Below are 18,957 nucleotides of genomic sequence, written 5' to 3' on the forward strand. Positions count from 1 at the left end.
TCAGCTCTAATGCATCTTTTGGAGCAAAAATTAATATAAGACCCGGTCTTATTTTACTATAAGACCGGGGATGATATGATATGCTATGCTATGCTATGCTATGCTATGCTATGCTATGCTATGCTATGCTATGCTATGCTATGCTATGCTACCAAGTCTTACATTAATTTTTGCTCCAAAAGATGCATTAGAGCTGATTGTCCGGCTAGGTCTTATTTTCGGGGAAACACGGTAACAGTTGGGATAAATCCAGCTTGGTCATGGTATACAATCCTTTTTATGTGTTGTTGGATTTTGTTAAGGAGTTTTGCACTTATTTTCTTAAGAGATACTGGTCTGTAGTTTCTTTTCTTATGACGTCTTTATCAGGTTTGGGTTATTAGAGCTTCATAGAATGAGTAGGGAAGTATTCCTTCCTTTTTTATTTTTTGTGAAGAATTGCTATAAGTTATTTAAATATTTGGCAGAATTCAGCAGTGAAGCCATCTGGGCTTGGGCTTTTGTTTGTGGATAGTATTTTGATTACTAATTTAGTCTCTTATTATGGATCTATTCAGTTTGTCTATTCTTGGGTCATTTGGGGTAGTATTTGTCTTTCAGTCATTTGTCCTTTTCATCTAAGTTATTTAATTTATTAGTATACATTGTTCATAGTATTTCTTAATAATCATTTTTATTTCTGTAAGTTTGGTAATAATGTCCCCTTTCATTCCTGATTTTAGTAATTTGAGTCTTCTCTCCTCTTTCATTGGTAAGTCTAACTAAAAACTTGCCCATCTTTTCCCCAGCTTTATCAAGATATAATTGACATATAACATTGTGTAAGTTTAAGATGTATACCGTGTTGATTTGATACACTTATGTATTGCAAAATAATTACTCTTCTAGCATTAGCTAACACCTCCATCATATCACATAATTATTATTTCTTTGTTGTGATGAGAACATTTAAGACCTACTCTCTTAGCAACTTTCAAGAGTATAATACAGTATTATTAACTATAATCACCATGCTGTATATTAGATCTCTAGGACTTATTCATCTCATAGCTGGACGTTTATATTTTTTTGAAGATTTATGGATTTTATTGATCTTTTCAAGGAACTGACTTTTGGTTTCATTAATCTTCTCTATTGTTTTTCTATCCTTATTTCTTTTATCTCTGCTCTAATCTTATTTTTTTTTCCTTTGCTTTGGGTTTAGTTAGTCCTTTCCCTCCAATATCTAAGATAAGGTTATCCTATTGCTTTGAGACATTTATTTTTTATTATAGGCATTTACAGCTATAAATTTCCCTCTAAGCACTGCTTTTAGTGCTGCATTTTATAAGTTTTGATATTCTTAGTCTTAATTTTCATTCATCTCAAAGTATTTTCTTATTCACATGTAATTTCTTTTTTGACCTATTGATTAATTAGGAGTGTGTTGTTTAGTTTCCATGTATTTGTAAGTTTCCCAAATTTCTTTCCGTTATCATTTTCTAATTTTATTTCATTATGGTTGGAGATTATTATGAGGTTTGTCTTATGGCTTAGCATGTGGTCTATCCTGGAGAATGTTCCATGTGCACTGGAAAAGAATGTATATTATGCTGTTGTTGAGTGGAATGTTCTATAAATGTTCGTTAGGTTTACTTAATTTGTAGTGTTGTTGAAGTCTTCAATTCCTTGTTCATCTTCTGCCAATGTTCTGTCCATTATTTGAAGTGAAATATTAAGGTCTCCAACTACTATTCTTGAATCGTTTATTTCTCCCCTCATTTCTGTAAGTTTTTGCTTCATGTAATTTTGGTGCACAGTTATTACATACATATAACTTGCTTTATATTCCTGATGAATTCACACTGTCATAAAAGTTTACTCTTTTATAAATCGTCTTTATCTGTTTTATGTAATCTTTTATAAAATGCCTGTTTTTATCTCTAGTAATATTTTTGTTTTAAAAGTCTATTTTATCTTATATTAGTATAGCCACTATAGCTTTGTTATGTTTGCTGTTTGTATATCTTTTTCCATACTTTTACTTTTAATCTACTTGTATCTTTGAATCTAAAATGTGTCGCTTGTACACAGCACATAGTAGGCTCTTTTTGTTTTGTTTTGTTTTTTGTTTGTTTTATCCAATTGACAATCTCTATCTTTCACTTGGATTGTTTAATCCATATACATTTCGTATTATTGTTGATACAGTTGGATTTGCATTTGCAATTTTTACTTTTTGTTTTCTATGGGTCTCATGTCTTTTTTGTTTCTCTATTTGTCTGTTACTGCTTTCTTTTGCTTAAACATTACCTAATATAGCATTTTAATTTCTTTAGTGATTTTTCAGTTTTTTGTTGAGTTTTTTCATTCGTTGCTGTAGGACTCAACATATACATCAGCCCTTATCAAAATCTACATCAGATTTATATTAATTAAACTCCAGTGAGATATAGAAATGCTAATTTTATGTATCTTTATTCCATTTTCCTCCATTTTCTACTATTGTTCTACATATTGTGTGTATGTGTCACAAACCCAACAATGCATTGTTATAATTATTACTTTATATAATTTTGTGTCTTTTAGGGAAGCTAAGAGAAGAAAGGAAAACAAGTGAATATTTATAGCATTTGTTATATTCACCATCTTAGTTACCATTTCTGGTTCTCTTTATTTGTTCCTGTGGATTCAGGTTACCATCTGAATCATTTCCTTCGATCAATATAGCTATGTTCTCATCTTCTCCTTTTGACTGTTATTGGCAAATATATTACATTTCTATATATTATAGACCCAATAGGATCATGGAATAATACGATTCTATACATATTATTTTATACAATTACTTTTTAAGTCAATTAAAGAAGAAAGGAGAAGAAATATGCATTGATACTGTCTCTTGCAATTATATAATTATCTTTACTGGTGCTTTTTTGTTTTTTCCCTGTACATTTGAATTACTCTCTTGGGTTACTTGTTTCAGCCTGAAAAACTACCTTTAATATTTCTTGTAAGACAAGTCTGCTAACAATACAAATTCTCTCCGTTTTTGTTTATCTGAAATGTTTTTTGTTTGTTTGTTTTTTGTTTTTGTTTTGCTTTATTTTCAAAATTATATTTTCCTAGATATAAGATTTTTGGCTGACATTTTTTTTCTTTGTGCACTTTGAATATTTTACTCCCACTACCTTCTGGCCTCCATTGTTTCTGATGAGAAATGAGCTATCAATTGTATTGGAATTATTTTGTAAATGGAAAGGCATTTTTCTCTTACTGCTTTCAAGATTTTCTTGTCTTTGGCTTTCTGCTTTTTGTTATGAATTGTCTGTATGTTGATCTCTTTGTGTTTATTCTACTTGAATTTCAATGAGTTTCTCGTATATGTAGATTGTTTTTCATTAAATTTGGGGCATTTACAACCATTATTTCCTCAACTAATTTTTCTTCTTTCTCATCTTTCTCTCTTGTTAATGAGTTTAGTGGTGACACAAGTTTCTCTGAGACTTTATTTTTCTTTATTCTTTTTTTCTTTCTGTTCTTTGAATTGCATAATCTCTATCAATTGACCTTCAAGTTGGCTTATTTTTTCTTCTGCCAGTTCAAATCTACTATTGAGCCCTTCTATTGAATTTTTCACTTCAGTTATTGTGCTTTTGAATTCTGAAATTTTTATTTGGTTGTGTTTTTTGTTTTGTTTTTTACATTTTCTGTCTCTATATTGATATTCTCTGTTTGATGAGACATCGTCTTCATACCTACTTCTTTAATCCTAGTTCCCTTTAGTTCTTTGAATATATTTATAATGGCTACTTTGAAGTCTTTGTCAATTAAATCTGACTTTGTGTTGATCTCACAGGTAGTTTGCATTGCTTGCTTTTTTTTCCTGTGTATGGGTCACATTTTCCTGTTCATTTGCTTGCCTCATAATTTTTGTAAAAATGGGATTAGATAATATATCATAGCAACTCTGGGTACTGGTCTCCTTCATCATCCTATGGAGATCATTACTGTTGTTTGCTTGTTAATTTGTTTAGTTTATTTATCTTAGTCTTTTTCACCCCTGCAGTATGAAGTCTCAGATGCTCCTCCTCAGAGGGTATAGCTTTGGCAGTGTTCACAGTAGTTTTAGTGCAGGGCCCTTTCTTTAGTTGTTTCTTTCCCTGACCACACCAATCTGTTAATCTCCACTAACTGCTGGTTCATTGCTCCATCATTCTCAACAGTGCTCTGTGGTATAAACACCACAGAATGATCTAGTTAAATTCAGGGTCCCTTGTAGGGATAGTGTTTAAGGCCACTTTTTGAGATTTGTTCTGGTCACAGGAGGGCTTTTCTTAGCTTTTGATTTTTCCTGGTTCCCTCTGGAAAACTAGCTGGCCTACGGATTAAATTGTATTTTTAATAAAACTACTAGCCTGCTTTAAATTGCTTTCCACCAAAACCGCCACTGTTTTTGAGCACACCATTAGGCTTGAACTTGCTCACATTCTATTTCAAATAAAGTCATTTCTCATGGGTAGAGCTCTCTAGTTTGTGGCCTGCCTCTTCCGCTGGGCAAAATCTCTGAGTCATGGCTCTAGAGCTGAGGTGGGGACAGTGTTTTCCTTTCCTTTGACACTCCTGCTTTAGCTGCTAGGCAAAGAAGCCTCTGATCTTCTTTGGCTGCCTCTCTTAGTCTGGAAGCTCAGACCTATGAATGAGTTGGGGGCTCGAGCCCCAGTATTCTTAGTGTGCCATGCACACATAAAATATAGAGCCTCTTCCCATAAGTGGGAGCTGCGCAGAAAAAGGGAACCCCCAGACTTTTGGTGGCACTTACTGGAAACTAAGCTATGCAACAAGTAGCTATAAGGTGGGTTGAGAAATATGGATGTTCTACCCCTCTTGAGAAGACACTGTAGCCCTCGATGGGGAGCTGGAGTAAGAGAGAACCCTGTGTTCTTGGCTGTCAGGAGTAAGATTTCTGTCACGTTGGGCAGGGAGAAGGGAGTGGGTTGAAATGGCACAGATTATTGCTGTTCTTACTGAGCTTTAGTAGATTTTTCTTGAATAAGTATTTCTTCATTTGTTGTATGTCTTTAGGATTGTTTCCAGAGACTTTAAGTGTTTTTTTCAAATGAGTTGAATAGTATATTGAACGCCTATGTATTCATGAAGAAGCCTAAGAAGTAAAGCATAATACAGGCAATCATAGACCTCTGTATTCTTCTTCTTAATTCCACTTCCCTCTCTTTCTGCAAAAATAACCACTATTTTGAATTTAGAGTTTTACATTCCTATCATATATTTATATTTTATTATATATGTATATGTTCAGGAAACATAATTCCTTAAGGTGTACAATAAGATAGATAATAAGATAGTGAGTGAGCGTGTTTCATAAATAAAAGAAATTTAACTCTTGCTTGAAAAAGCAGAAATAAACAGAATAATATTAGGTGAAGGTGCCACCTCAAAAGACTCAGCCTTAAAGTTCATTATTTGTAACTTAGAAATAATTGTCTCATTGTTATGTAAAAATATCTGAAATGACATGAAATCCTACTGTCACTAATTGGTAAAGACGTCTGGATTGTCTGATTGTGAAGTGGTACCGGGAACGCTGTTTCCGGTTTCCTGGTGTTACAGGGCCCTGATGAGAGGGTTAATGTGCATCCGTCTCAATCTCTACCCAGCAGGTTCCACTCTGCATAAACACAGGAGGCCTGGAAATAGCAGTACCAACCTGGGAAAGTGGTGGCTGATGGTTATCTAGAATGGAGAACGATTCAGGAGAGATGGATTGTTATTTTAGGAGGTGAATGGAAATGCCGAGTCAGAAAATGTTGAAGGACTTGAGCTGGGAATAAGAAAAGGACATAGAGTCTCTCTGTGACAGATTAACATAGCTGAAAAGATGGATGGAGGCTGGAGAAAAAGGATGTGTAAGTATTGTGTTGAAGAAAGGGAATAGAAGTCAGTTGCAAGTACATTGGAAAGGGCCTGTTGTAGACCTACGATAACATCCAATGATCCACATCTTGTACAATCCCCTTCCTTTGAGTGTAGACGGAACCTGTGCATATGATGGGATGTCACTGCTGTTATATTATATGGAAAGGTTGGAGGGATTTTGCAAATGGGCCTGACTTTATCAGGTGATCCTTTTCAAGTGAGAAGCTCTCCTGCTGGCCTCAAAGAAGCAAATGGCCATGCCATGGACAGCCTGGGAAATGGGCAGCCTGTCGGAGCTAAGGGCCTCAGTCCTGCAGCCACAGGAACTGGATTCTACCAACAACCTGAGTGAGCTCGGAAAAGGACTCTGAGCTCCTGATGAGACTGCGTCCCAGCCAACAGCTTGACTGGCGGTTTGTGAGACCTGGAGCAGGAGACCCAGTTAGGCTCTGCCCAGGCGGCTAACCCATGGGAATTGTAAAATAATAATTGTGTATTGTTTTAAGCCACTAAATTTGTTACACAGCAATTAAAAACTAATACAAGACTTTTTTCAAAATGTTAACAATGGGACATCAAAATATCTAGCCAGGCTTCTAGAGAAAAACATCACAGTGACTTGGATCATTTTGGAAGATATTTGACCTATGTGATTATCCCATTTGCCTATGTCTATTCTAGTATTTCAAAGGCATGAGAAGGGTCATTCTTGATCCAGTTTTTAAGACCATTTCCTTATTGCTTAGTTTTACAGTGTTTTGCCTATGGCTATTGACTAAGAGATTTCAAAATCATATAGTAATACTTTCTGCTTCTTAAATAATCACATTAGAAAGTGATAAATTTATGCCAGATTGGTTCTTCTTTTATCAGACTGACATCTCATTCCTATAATTATATTTCCAATGGTTTCACATGGGTTTTTCCACTCACCTAATAGGTTCTGACCTATAATTATTGTTATTGAAGGAAATGAAAATAAATGTCTTAATAATTTTCTATTTAGCACTTCAGGCAACTCTAAACTGGATGTTGGAGAGCTTGAATATAGACACAAATTCTTAGTTCTGATAAAGAAAAGAGAAGAATTAGGTACTTTGGAAAGAGTCATTCAAAACATTTTAGTACCACATCCTTTTACTTTTACATTTAATCTATGCTCTTCTACTTAAAATCCATTGGAAGATTAGTAATCCCTGTAACATTGTATGTTTAAATAAAGAAATATTTACATATATTTGGCTTTTAATTCATTTTGTATGTGAAAGGAAAACCAATTTTTTATTAAGGAATAAAGGAGTCCAAAGAAAGCAAATTAGTACTGTCCCTTATGTCTTCTCTTAGGGCCAGTGAACTTCTGAAGATACAAGATTAAATAAATCTCTATAACTAGTGAAAATGGCATATTTAGGTTAGTCAGTATGCATATTATTTTTTATTTTAGAAATTTATTTTACAATAATGCCATAAAGTTGAGAATAATCTTCTCCATCTGTTGTGAGGTTGCTCATGAGGAAGCTAGCAAACGGAATGGCCAGACATATATAGTTTAGATGTAGATGTCTGCTCTTCCTTCTTTCTTATTCCATTTCTTGCCAAGAAGTAAAAGTGGCAAAAATCTTCCAAAATCTAGTACCCCAACCTGCAGTGCAGTATGACAACAGCTGCTCAGAAAATCTTTGAGAGATAGGGGCTAAAAATGTTCAGGAAGGTGCCAGCTAGGCAGCACAAGAATTTGAGGGAGTCACTTCGTTGAAGGTGAAGAAGCACTAGGCTGTTTCTAACTGCGAGGGTATTTCAGGCTGTACTTACATGTGTTAAAAGCATGTGAGGACACTTAGGAGGCGTTTCACATTCATTGTTAGCATCTTGAAAGCAGTTTCTGGCCTGAGTACATGGAACACTCTCATTAGATAAATAGCAGCCCAAATGATCCTGTGACACCGCCTTTCTCTCTGAAGGGAAAAAAGGATACAGCATTTCCCAAAGCATAGCATCTGATAATATATCATACTTGTAGTCAGAAATTAAGCTGCACCAAGGAGAGCTAATGGAGCAGAACAAAATCTTTAGAAGCAAGTCCGCTTTGTTATTACAGAGCTTTTCACAACTCACTCTCTTCCTTCTGAGTTTGTGGCACTTTAGCACAAAGAACCGTGCCTCTTTGAAACGTAGGAAGTAAATAGGTCAGTTACCCTGAACTAAATTCAATGCAGATTGCAGCAGGTCAAGTTCTTTGCCAACCTGTTCACAGGCCTCTCTGTGCTGCTTCAGCCAGGAGGAATTAGTGCCCTAGCACATAGCATGTCAAACCCTTTGGAAAGGAATCGCTTCATAATATGGGTAGAAATAAAATGAGATGGATGAAACTAAGTACCTAAATGTTAGCGTTTGTTATACTCAAAGATCAAAGTAGAGATAGCATGATGTCAGTCAACATAGGAAGAAGAGGCTCACAAAAATACTTCATTTCAGAATCTGCGTAGCAAGTAAAAAACCCCACCCCCCACCACCATGATTTTGATGCCCCCCTTTTCTGCCTCCCAGGATTGTAAAGATACGTAGAACATCCCAAGTCCTAGCTTGGTTAGGCGTTTCAGATTGCCTCCAAAACAGTGCATCTTGAATACTAGGAGGAAAATGCCTTGGCTTTTTTATTGTATGGCTTTAAGTAGATGTTTCTTCTACTGGTATCCTTGGCTAGTTCTGTGAGCTAGCGGTTGAAAATGACTTCACTTAGTTATTGTGGTCACTGCTGATGCTTGATACAGCGCTTGAATTATGAAATAAACTTCCATCTTTACTCTTTTGACTATAACTACAAAGTACACGTATTTTTATGATAATATAATGAAAAACTTCTTTCTCCATAAATATTAAAGGAAGCTCCTAAATCAGCCTTGTATTTAAGCCACCAACTCTATCATATCAGCATCTTTTTCTAAGAATTCTTTCCCATTGTTTTCCCACCTCCAACTCTAGTTAATTTATTCAATACAATTTAAAAAATAGTAAGTGGCCTTTTGTGGAACAGTTTTAGGTTTACAGAAAAATGAGCAAAAAGTGGAGAGAGTTCCCATATACTCTCTCACCCACCCCCAGCTTCCCCTATTATCCCCATCTTGCATTAGTGTGGTACATTTGTTACAACTGATGAAACAATGTTACAACATCATTATTAAGGAAAGTCCATAGTTACATTAGGGTTTACTTTTGTATTCTATTATATGAGTATTAACAAATATACAATGACATAGATATTTACAATCCACCATTGCAGTATCATTAAAAAAAAAAAATCCAGGTACCATTTTGAGTGTTAGTTTTCTGGTTCTGCAGACATTGTAAAACTAACCAAGAAAAAACCTGCTGTATTTGCTGAGGTAAAGAAGAGCCAATCCATTGTCAAGTTACCACCAATGGACCCACCACTGTATACATGTTTCTGTTGAAGTGAGTGGCTGTGGACATAAAAAGGATGCTTTCCCTCTAGCATTTTCATTTCTGGAGATGAAAAGCTATCTTGTGTATGTTAAAGTGGGCAGATATAAATGCAAATTAAGAGGAACATCCAGATAAAATATTTCACCCACTCTGCTTACTATTTTGTGAATGTCTACATTTTGAATCTCATGTACCGAGGGTGCCAAAAGAAATGTAATGTACAAGTGGCTACTCTGGTTAACGTTGCTCAAGCATTAGTTCGCCGTAATCAGAAGTGTCTGGACGCTGATGGTAACCACGTTGAGCACCTCTTGTAACTGCAGAAGTCAAACGTGACTTGTATTCATCTTTTGTTATTGGTACATATTGAGTATTACAATTTTAATAGTTTTTTCCTTTCTTAAAATGTGTATACATTATTTTGGCACCCTTTATATAAGGAGGATGATGGTGGGAGTTTTGAACATGCTAGAGCTTTGGTGACATCAAGGAAAGCCCTTAACAAACCCTTCTCTTTAGTAATTTTCTTCATCTTTAGTAATTTGCATGCTCTTTTTAAAAATTTGTGTACTTGATCTTTTTCCCTGTTTCATCTCGATTAGGTTATGACATTTGATTATCAGACCAGCCAAAAAAATTTTGAATGGTATAGGAAATTTTTTCCTCCCCAACAGGAACATTCCCAATGGACAAAATTTTACTCACTTTTTTGACAAATATACCTTTTTGACAAGTAGAGCATTACATAGAATTTCTGGTTGAAATTCCCATATTTTATTGTTCAGAACAAAGTTTCTATGAGCGTTCTTGGACTTGTCTCTTTACACAAGTCCAAGAGTTTTCATTTTTGATTTTTGTTTCTACCCAGTGATGGGATTGTTGCATGGTATACATGTTCAGTTTTTATGTGCTTACTACTAAAGTGTTTGATAAAGTGGATGAACAAGTTTACATTTCCACAAGAGTTAAGAGTTTCTATTGCTTCACATCTTTGAGCATACTTAACAATTGTGCAAAATTTTAATTTTTGATAATTTGGTATGTGTGAAATGGAATAGAGTTGGTCATAATATCTCTTAATATCGGTCTGACCTCTCTAGCATCTGTGATCATGTTCCTTTTTCATTGCAAAATTGTTTACTTGTGTTTCTCTCTTTTTTTAAATCAATGTGGCTAGATTTTTATACATTTTATTTGCCTTTTTTAAAAAGCAACCTTTATCCTTTGTTTATCTTCTGTGTTTTTTTGTTTTTCTATCTCATTAAGTTTGTGTTTTACTCTATTACCTTTTTCCTTCTGCTTTGTTTGGTTTATTTTTTCTTCATTTCTAATTTCTTAAATTAGATAATGATTGTATTAATGTTGAGCCTTTATTCTTTAATAAAGTAAGCATTTAAGGATGTGTTTCCCTCTAAGTGTTGTTTAGCTCTTTCCTGCGATTTAAAATTCATTATCATTCAATTTTAAACACTTTTTACTTCCTATTATGACTTCTTTTTGAACTCATGAGTTATTTACAAGTGTCTTAAATTTTCTAAATGTTTGGGTTTTTCTACTTGTCATTTTGTTATTGATACCTAAGTTAGTTATGTGAGGCCAGAGAATCTCTCCTATGTTTCACCATTCCTTTGATATGCACTATGGACTAGAAAAAAAAAATCAAATTTTATTATTGTGTGGAGAGTGCTTGAATAGGTTTATTCTCTAATTGGTCCGTGCAACATTTTATATATGTCCATTAAGTTAAACTTGTGAATTCTATCACTTAAATATTCTTTGTTTTTGATACTATTTTTTTATTGCTCTAGCTGTCGCTTTCTTACCATTGACCATGAAGGCCTTAAAACGTTCCCCTCAGTTTGGCTAAACTTTAGACAGGATTCTTCCTGCTGGGCTCCTGACCTCCCTTCCACTAGAGCATTTACTTTAGAAAACTTGTCATTATAAATGCTTTATCTGCCCCTTTGAATGTAAAAAAAGTTTTGAAAGCTTCTTGCCAGTTTTACAACCCAAGAATGTCTTTCTCAAGATCCTAGAAGCCACCCTTTGAAGTGTAACCATCAAGAAATACAGTGCCCCTTACCTGCTAGTCTCTGTGGGAGGGTAGGAGTTGTAAAAACTACCTGTCATTAAGATATTTTTTATCTTTTGTGGTCTTAATGTTTTAGTCATGTAATTTTTAAATCACAAGTATATATTTTGATATTTTATAAATGATCCAATCCAACAATCTTTGCATTTTAGATGGGCAGGTAGTCCATTTATATTCAAAGTGATTATTGATATATTTTGAGTTGGTTCTCCTTTATATTTGTTTCACATTTTTGTTGTTGTTGCTTTATCTAATGTCAAGGTTGATAAAGGAAATTTTCCCTGTTGTTCCCTTCTTGGGTTAGAGTTTATTTTTCATTCAACATCTTATAAAAGATATAGATAAACAGCGTCTAATATATGGTGATGGAAGGAGAACTGACTCTGGTGGTGAACACACAACGGGATTTATAGATAAGGCATTACAGAATTGTACACCTGAAATCTATGTAACTTTACTAACAAATTCTAACTTTACTAACAACTTTCACCCCAATAAACTTTGATTAAAAAAAAAGATATAGCCCCTTGGGATCCCAGCGTCATCTGGAGGCACTCATTATAATTCCAACTTGACTAGATCTTGGGAGTTATCTTCTTTGCCTAAGGTTATAGTTTTTTAACCAAACATAATATGAATCCCTCCTAGAATTTTTCTATAGACTTGAGGTAAATACTTTTTTTTTCATTCTTTCATATTTATTCTTACAGGTTTTAAACATGTTGGATTTTCCTTTGAGCACTTCACCTGTATTTCAGAGGATCTGACTGTATGGTGCTTAATCACGTTCTAAATATTCTGAAATTTATATTTGTATTTACACTTTGATGAGGGAGTAATTTAAGAGAGTTTTAAAATTTTTACATGGATGGGTTTTGGAGTTTTCATGTTTTATTTTTAGCTTTATTTCCTTTTGGTCAGCTTCTACCAGGTTTTCAGTGTTTCCTTCTATAAAGCTGCTATGCCAGTACTTCTCAAAGTTTAATGTGTATCCAAATCACGTAGATATCTTGTTAAAATGCAGATTGTGTTTCAATAGGTCTAGGTACATTTCTAGCAAGTTTTCAGATAATGCTGATACTTCTGGTCCGTGGACCACCCTTTGAGTAGCTGCTACTGTGCTAAGGTCGGGCTGCCTGAAGCTTGAAAAAGTTAAAATCGAGAGACCTGGTTGGTGGAAAGAAAAACAGGTTTATTCCGAATTCCGGCATTCTGGGAGGATGGTGACTCCTGTCCAAAGTCCATCCCTCCGTTCCTAGATAGGTCCGAAGGTTTTATAGGGACATAAGAAGAACAAAGGAAATTTATATTTGTATTTACAGGCTGACGTCCTTCCTGGGGTCTGGTGTGATTTAAGATAATGTTATCTCTGGACTGGACCACGACGGCCTGGGACTTTACGTGTATTCCGGTGTCTGGGCTCGTGAGAATTGAGAAATTGCCCTTTCCAGGTTGGGATTTTGTTAATTAAATGGATTAACGAGGTATGGGTCGTCTTGAGAAAGGGAACAAAACAGAGTTCTTTTGTTAATCAGTGAGTGGAGAAGAAAAGAGAAAATAGCTGCAAACTATCTAGGTTTAATTACAGGTGGCTAGATAGCAGGCTATGTGGTGAGTCAAACTGCAAACTAGCTAAGTCTAATTACATTATTGATTTACCAAATTTCACCCTTACATAGCAAGGTCCCATATCATTGTTTGAATACTTTTTGGAGTAAATCCTGACCTTATCGTCACCTGTTTCTTGCTAAGTAGTCCACGCTAATACTTTGGTATTTAAAAAAAAACTATCTTATGTAATCATCACCGCATCCTCGCCAGCAGATCTGGAAAGTTGGTTTTCTCACTGACAAAAGTGAGCCCGAGTGTACAGCGGCTTACCCCAGACACTTATCAATCTTGGCTTCTCTGTCATACATCCTGCACCAGTAGTTTTCCAAAAGGATTGGGGGAGTATGCAGGTGACACATACATTGGGGGAATGTACAGATGACTAGATGACAGCTTAAATTTAGGTAATATGCCCTAGAACACTTTTTCTCTGAATCTCTTGTGTCTGCTTTCTCCTGGGCTTGTCCTGCTTGCTGCTTTCGGTGTTTTTTTCTTTCCAGTCAAGGTGGAAATGCCCTTGACCACCCTGGAAACCCTCTATATGACAGTTTTTCTAAGTGTGAGTTTACCATCTGGGTGTCTCTTTTCAGCTGACTAGTTGGCATCTGTGAAGCTGTATTTTATTATTATTATTATTATTATTACCACTTTCTCTAGTAAGTTCCTAATGCATATTAGCATGATACAAGTTTGGGGAAATCTTCAGTGAAGAAATCTGTTTCACTTTGTTTAAACCTGTATTTCCCAAACAGGTTACCTGGCCATAAAATTCTTAGTTTTGGTGGCAAAGACATTCTTTTACATTTTGCCAGTTTCTGAATTTGATGTACAGATATAAACATATACTTATCAATGACCACTTTCTAAATTTGTACTAAGTAACAAGCATTATCCTGAGCACTTTGAAGATATTATCTCATTTTATACTCACAGTCACTGTGTGAGGTATTATAAGCTCTGTTAGACAGGAGGGAATTAAGTACAGGCTTATATAAAAAAACTTATATAAAATATTTAGCCCATTCAGGACAGAGCTCAAATTGCTTGGCTCAAAAACAGGTTATGTATCTTTTGGGGATGCTTTGCTGGTTTTCAGCTACCCAACGCTGACCCTTTCCTTGGGAAAAGGACCATTTAGTTAATTCTGCCATGGTCTGTTTAAAATTTAAAAATGGGGGCAGGCGGTGGCAGTCGTGGGAGACTATTGTGCAATCGACATACTTTACCAATAAAGCGAATGCCCAGAAGGGTGTGTTTGTCACCTAATAAATGTGGCTCACAGAAACATCATTCTCAGGAGAGATTTTAATGTATTTTACAGGTGTTTCTATGCTGCCATGCCTCTTCCTCCGGGGCAGCTTTGCAGAGCTGAAGAATAAGAGGTGACATGGCCGGGGATTTCTGACTGGCACACCTTATGAGAAAAGATGGAGGGCTCTGCTCTTAGTTAAGTTGAATCTAATTTTCAAAACTAAATGAGAATAATGACAATGAAAGGTCCAGGACACCACTTTATTATATCTCATTGTGTTGTAGTTCTGGCAACAACAGAAAAAAAAATTTTTTTTTTTAATCCTGCAATCAGATTAGGGCACAATCTGCATGAGAAAAGAACTTGCAAGAGACAGTAGAGGCAGGAAATTGTTGATGATTTTCATTATCTGTGATGCTGCTAGTAAGAGCTTTATTTGTCTTCACGTTGAAACTGTGGAGAAAACCTGACTCTTCTTGGCAGCATTAGCTCCTTTTACCACAGCGTCTTGCTCTTTAAATATGCTTTGAGCCCTGGAGGTTCCTTTGGAATGTTTTCCTTTCCGGTGTGCCTAGGGTTTTCTGTTCTGAAAAGAGAGATTGGAGAAAATCGAGGGGGCTCTAGATGCTGTTTCTGACTTAGGTGAACATTTTTGTCATATTTAAAATTACAAAGTTCCAAGGGGCTTGAATGGAATGAAGACTGTTGGCTGCAAATACCTGTTCTCCCATTCGAACCATGCTGGGCAATGAACTCAATTTCCATTTTCTCCCTGTGATGAGGGATCACAGTACCTACCTCATGGGTTGTGGCATGGATTAGAAGGAATGTAAGATATAAAGTCTACAGCCACATTAGGCATTTCATGATTAGTAGCTACGTAGCTTCTTATAACGAGTCTTGTGAAAATTTGTGAAGGAAAAGAACATAGTTTAGATATTAACCATACATTGGAATGCAAGACAAATAAGCAATTTTCAAGATTGGCTGGATTTTTCTAATTGTTCTATTTGAACTGGATTTTTCCAATTGAGGTGGAATTGGAGGGCAGTTAGTTCTTGGACTCACATCTTCCTCCATTTTTGGTAAGAAGATTATCTTCACAAATGCATTTTTACGTATGTTGACTGCAAACAAAAAGTCAGCCAGATATTTCTCCAGCAAAAAAAATAAAATGGGTTTATTCTGGAACAGGAAGGAATTGCTATCCGGTACATGCAACCATGGCAAGCCATGTGCAAGTCGCTAAAACAAGAAGAGAGAAGGCTTTTATAGAGAGAAAGGGAAGTTGGGAGGGGCTGTTACTATAGTTTCTCCTGTTGTGCTTTGGCATTCTCTAGGGTATGACAGCTCCCCCTCTGACCTCTCTACTTCACTTTAAATGAGGTTTCTGTTGATTAATTTTTACACATACATAAGGCAGATGATCAGATTGCTTTTTTCATCGTGTGTTGGATTATAAATCTTTACCACTCATGCACTAACGAATTAGTACAAAAACAGTCTTTTTTCATGATATTTCACAGACTTGGAAGTCTTTAGATGTAACTAATGAAATGGTCTTTAGCTCCTTTCTGACTATTTTTCTGCAGGTTCTGATTGAGTATATTTTAATTGATAAGGTGGGATTTGAAAAGAATAGTTCTAGTTAAGATAGGCAGGTAGACTAATTTAGCTTTCAACATCTTACCTTTTCTTTCTAGTCTATCTCTGACCTTTCACATAGCTCCTTTCTTGAAATATAATTCTTTAAATGATTTATTCTCATTTATCTGTAATTTGGAAAACTGATATTTTGGAAATTATCTGTAATTTTGAAAAAAAACATTTTGGCTTAGAGTGATTCTATCATGAGAGAAATTAGTTTCTGTCAGACTCCTATCTGCTGCTTCAGGCTGGCCCCACACCAGCCAACCAAGGCCAAAGAGCCTGCAGTTTTCATCATTTGAAAGTATCAGATGAGCTGGACTATCACTTGAACCCAGATGTTCCCACTTAGCAACTGAAATGATTCACATAGATCACAAATACCAGGGCTGAGGGGAGGTGTTCATTCCTAGGCCAGGTGCTTAGAATTATAAAGGGAAATTTAAAAAAAAAAAAATTAAAGTAAGATGCTGAGAGAATCTGAAGTAGCAGTCTGCTTTTATTTATAGACATGAAAGTTTTTTTCCCTTGGACATCCAGACGTTAAGTACCTGAGTGAGTGTGTGTATGTGCACATGCATATGTGTACCTATGTGTAAACGTGTATGAAGTTGTATGTGTGTGTATGTGTGGGTCTCAGCATGTGCATGTACCCACATAAATAACCCGTTATCTGGAGAGCCTGTTTTATCTCGGAAGCATCATAAGCAATCCAAACGTGAGTGATTCCTTTCTCTTTCTGATAATATCAGTAATTGGAAGTCTTTCTATCTTCATTTGCTTAAGCTGTAAAGAAGATATCAGGAAACCAAAGTGCAGAGGTCTGTGCCCATTACAGTTCCATCTAGTAGCCTCTTTTGCCCCAAGAATACCTAAATTTCCATCCAGATTATCATCCCCTGAGACGTTGCATGGTGGTGATGTGTATGGTCTGTGCCTGAAAGAGCTCTCTGTTAAGGTCTCTGCTACTTAATGGTCTTATAATCTTGGACAGATTTTAACCTCGTTAAAATTCATTTTCCTAATTTGCAAAATAGAGGACATGTAACTGAGAAGCTTGTTGTGAGTGCTGCAGAAAAGAAAAGTTGTAAACTAGCAGTGTCTGGCATATATTTAGAGCCTAATAAGTGTTAATTATTGTTGCTTTTGCTATAATTATTATTACTAGTACTTGATTTTACTACTGCCATCACTACTGGTATAACTATTGGTACATGTAGTCCATACAGTTTCTGTTATTCCTTGCAGATTCTGTGGCTAATAATCTCCAAATGCATTACAATTTAGACATCAGAAGAGAATATTTTAATGTTAGACATTTTATTAACTTATAAGAATGACCTTTACATATGCCAAGCTTCTATTTGGAAGTGAAAAGTCTATTTACAATATGAACAATTGCTCCTAATTTATCTGTGTTTCAGATATAGCTGTATGACTGTCAGATTTTATTAATATGAGACTCACCTATAAATCTAATATTGAAATTCTGACAGGGGAAAAAAAACTATACATCTCAGATGAGTTTCTGTGATTGAAAAACAATTTCAAAAGTCATTTTGACAAGGCTTTAGGATGGCAGTCTCGGCAGCCAGTGTAGTGACTCAGTCCATAGCTATAGTTCCAGTGAGAACTAAAAAATGTTTCACACCGCCTATCTATGAATCCAAATACAAATCAGAAGAGGAATTTATAGAGCACAGCCGGAAAGCAGGACTGGTCATCCCTCCCAAATGTTTGGCACGTCCCGTACATCTAACCATCTGACCTGTACAGCAGGTATCTCTGATGTCTGTGTTCCTCCAGAGGGGGATGTTCAGGTGTCATCTCTTTCAATGGAAGGACTGGCACAAAACTGAGTGATGGAAGAAGAATGTGGAATCACCGTTGTCAATACAGAAGATAAGACAATGTGGTGCTAATTTTAAAATAAGCAACTTTCCTAAAAAAGTTAAGGGTATCCTTACTGAAGCTCAACTTTGTCTAAACAAGTCAGAGCATGACTGACTTCATACCTTGGCAACTGAAAACTGTTTTCCAGACATGGTCTGGTACATCAAATAGAAGACCGTCCGCTGGAGCTTCGTAGACTCTTTAGAGCCTCCCCAAGGGTTCATGTTCGCTGCTCAACGCTGAACCAGGGCCACACACTCATATGTAGCCAGGTAACCATTGCACGCATACCCGGCAGATTTTGGCAGATTAATGTATGGACTCAAAGAGGGTCCCAAGGATGTCCTGGAGTCTGCTGTCTTAGAAAAGCACCTGACAGACCCTGTGAGAGCTGGAGAATGCATGGCAAGATCACACACACTCACGCACACACACACACACACACACACACACACACACACACACACACACCTGCCATGGGCACCCCCTGAGCAGCCCATCCTTAAGAGGGTGATGATCCCTGGCCCCAGCTGGAGCCCTGGGAAGACAGAAGAGCCACAAGGAGAGGCCCATAAGCCTCAGCTAGGCTGATAGCAAAAGTGACTTCTGGCATGAAGCATGGGTGATGAGGTGGCTGGGAGCTGTGAAGTCATTCATCTCCATCACGCAATAGACAGAACTGCCTTTGTTCTCTCCTGTCCTGCTTGGGTCTTTTCGGCAGCCTTATCCTCGACAGCCACGGCTGATGGCTCGGCCCAGGTGGGCAGCTGCTCTGCACAGCCATGGACCCACTTCTTTTTTAAATTTTATATCTAGCTTCTGGGTCTACATAAAAGACAGTATGTTTCAGAGACTGTCTGGTACCAATTTTTCCCGCAGCAGGCACTGTCAAGAACACACTCACAGAATTTTCTTTCTTATCACAGGGTAGGGGTCAGAGTTTGAAACAAAATACTCTTAGGGTGTTGGATAAATTGTGGTAGGTTCTGTTCATGTCCGCTGATTCAGGCAAGAAGTAGACCAGCCTTCAAATGGCAGAAATGAAAACAGGCTTAATTGTGACTTCCAGGAAATCCAGACTTGGAAAAAATAATTAGTGTTT

General features: G+C 36.3%; 1 pseudogene; it reads left to right on the forward strand.

Moving 5' to 3' along the window:
* LOC109460534 (large ribosomal subunit protein mL45-like) overlaps positions 1-18,446 on the forward strand; it is a 42,397-nt pseudogene extending 23,951 nt beyond the window's left edge.
* Positions 18,447-18,957: the final 511 nt, after the last annotated feature.

The sequence above is a fragment of the Rhinolophus sinicus genome, chromosome 5, assembly GCF_057876585.1.
Source record: "Rhinolophus sinicus isolate RSI-liver-muscle chromosome 5, RSI-T2T, whole genome shotgun sequence".
NCBI lineage: Eukaryota > Metazoa > Chordata > Mammalia > Chiroptera > Rhinolophidae > Rhinolophus > Rhinolophus sinicus.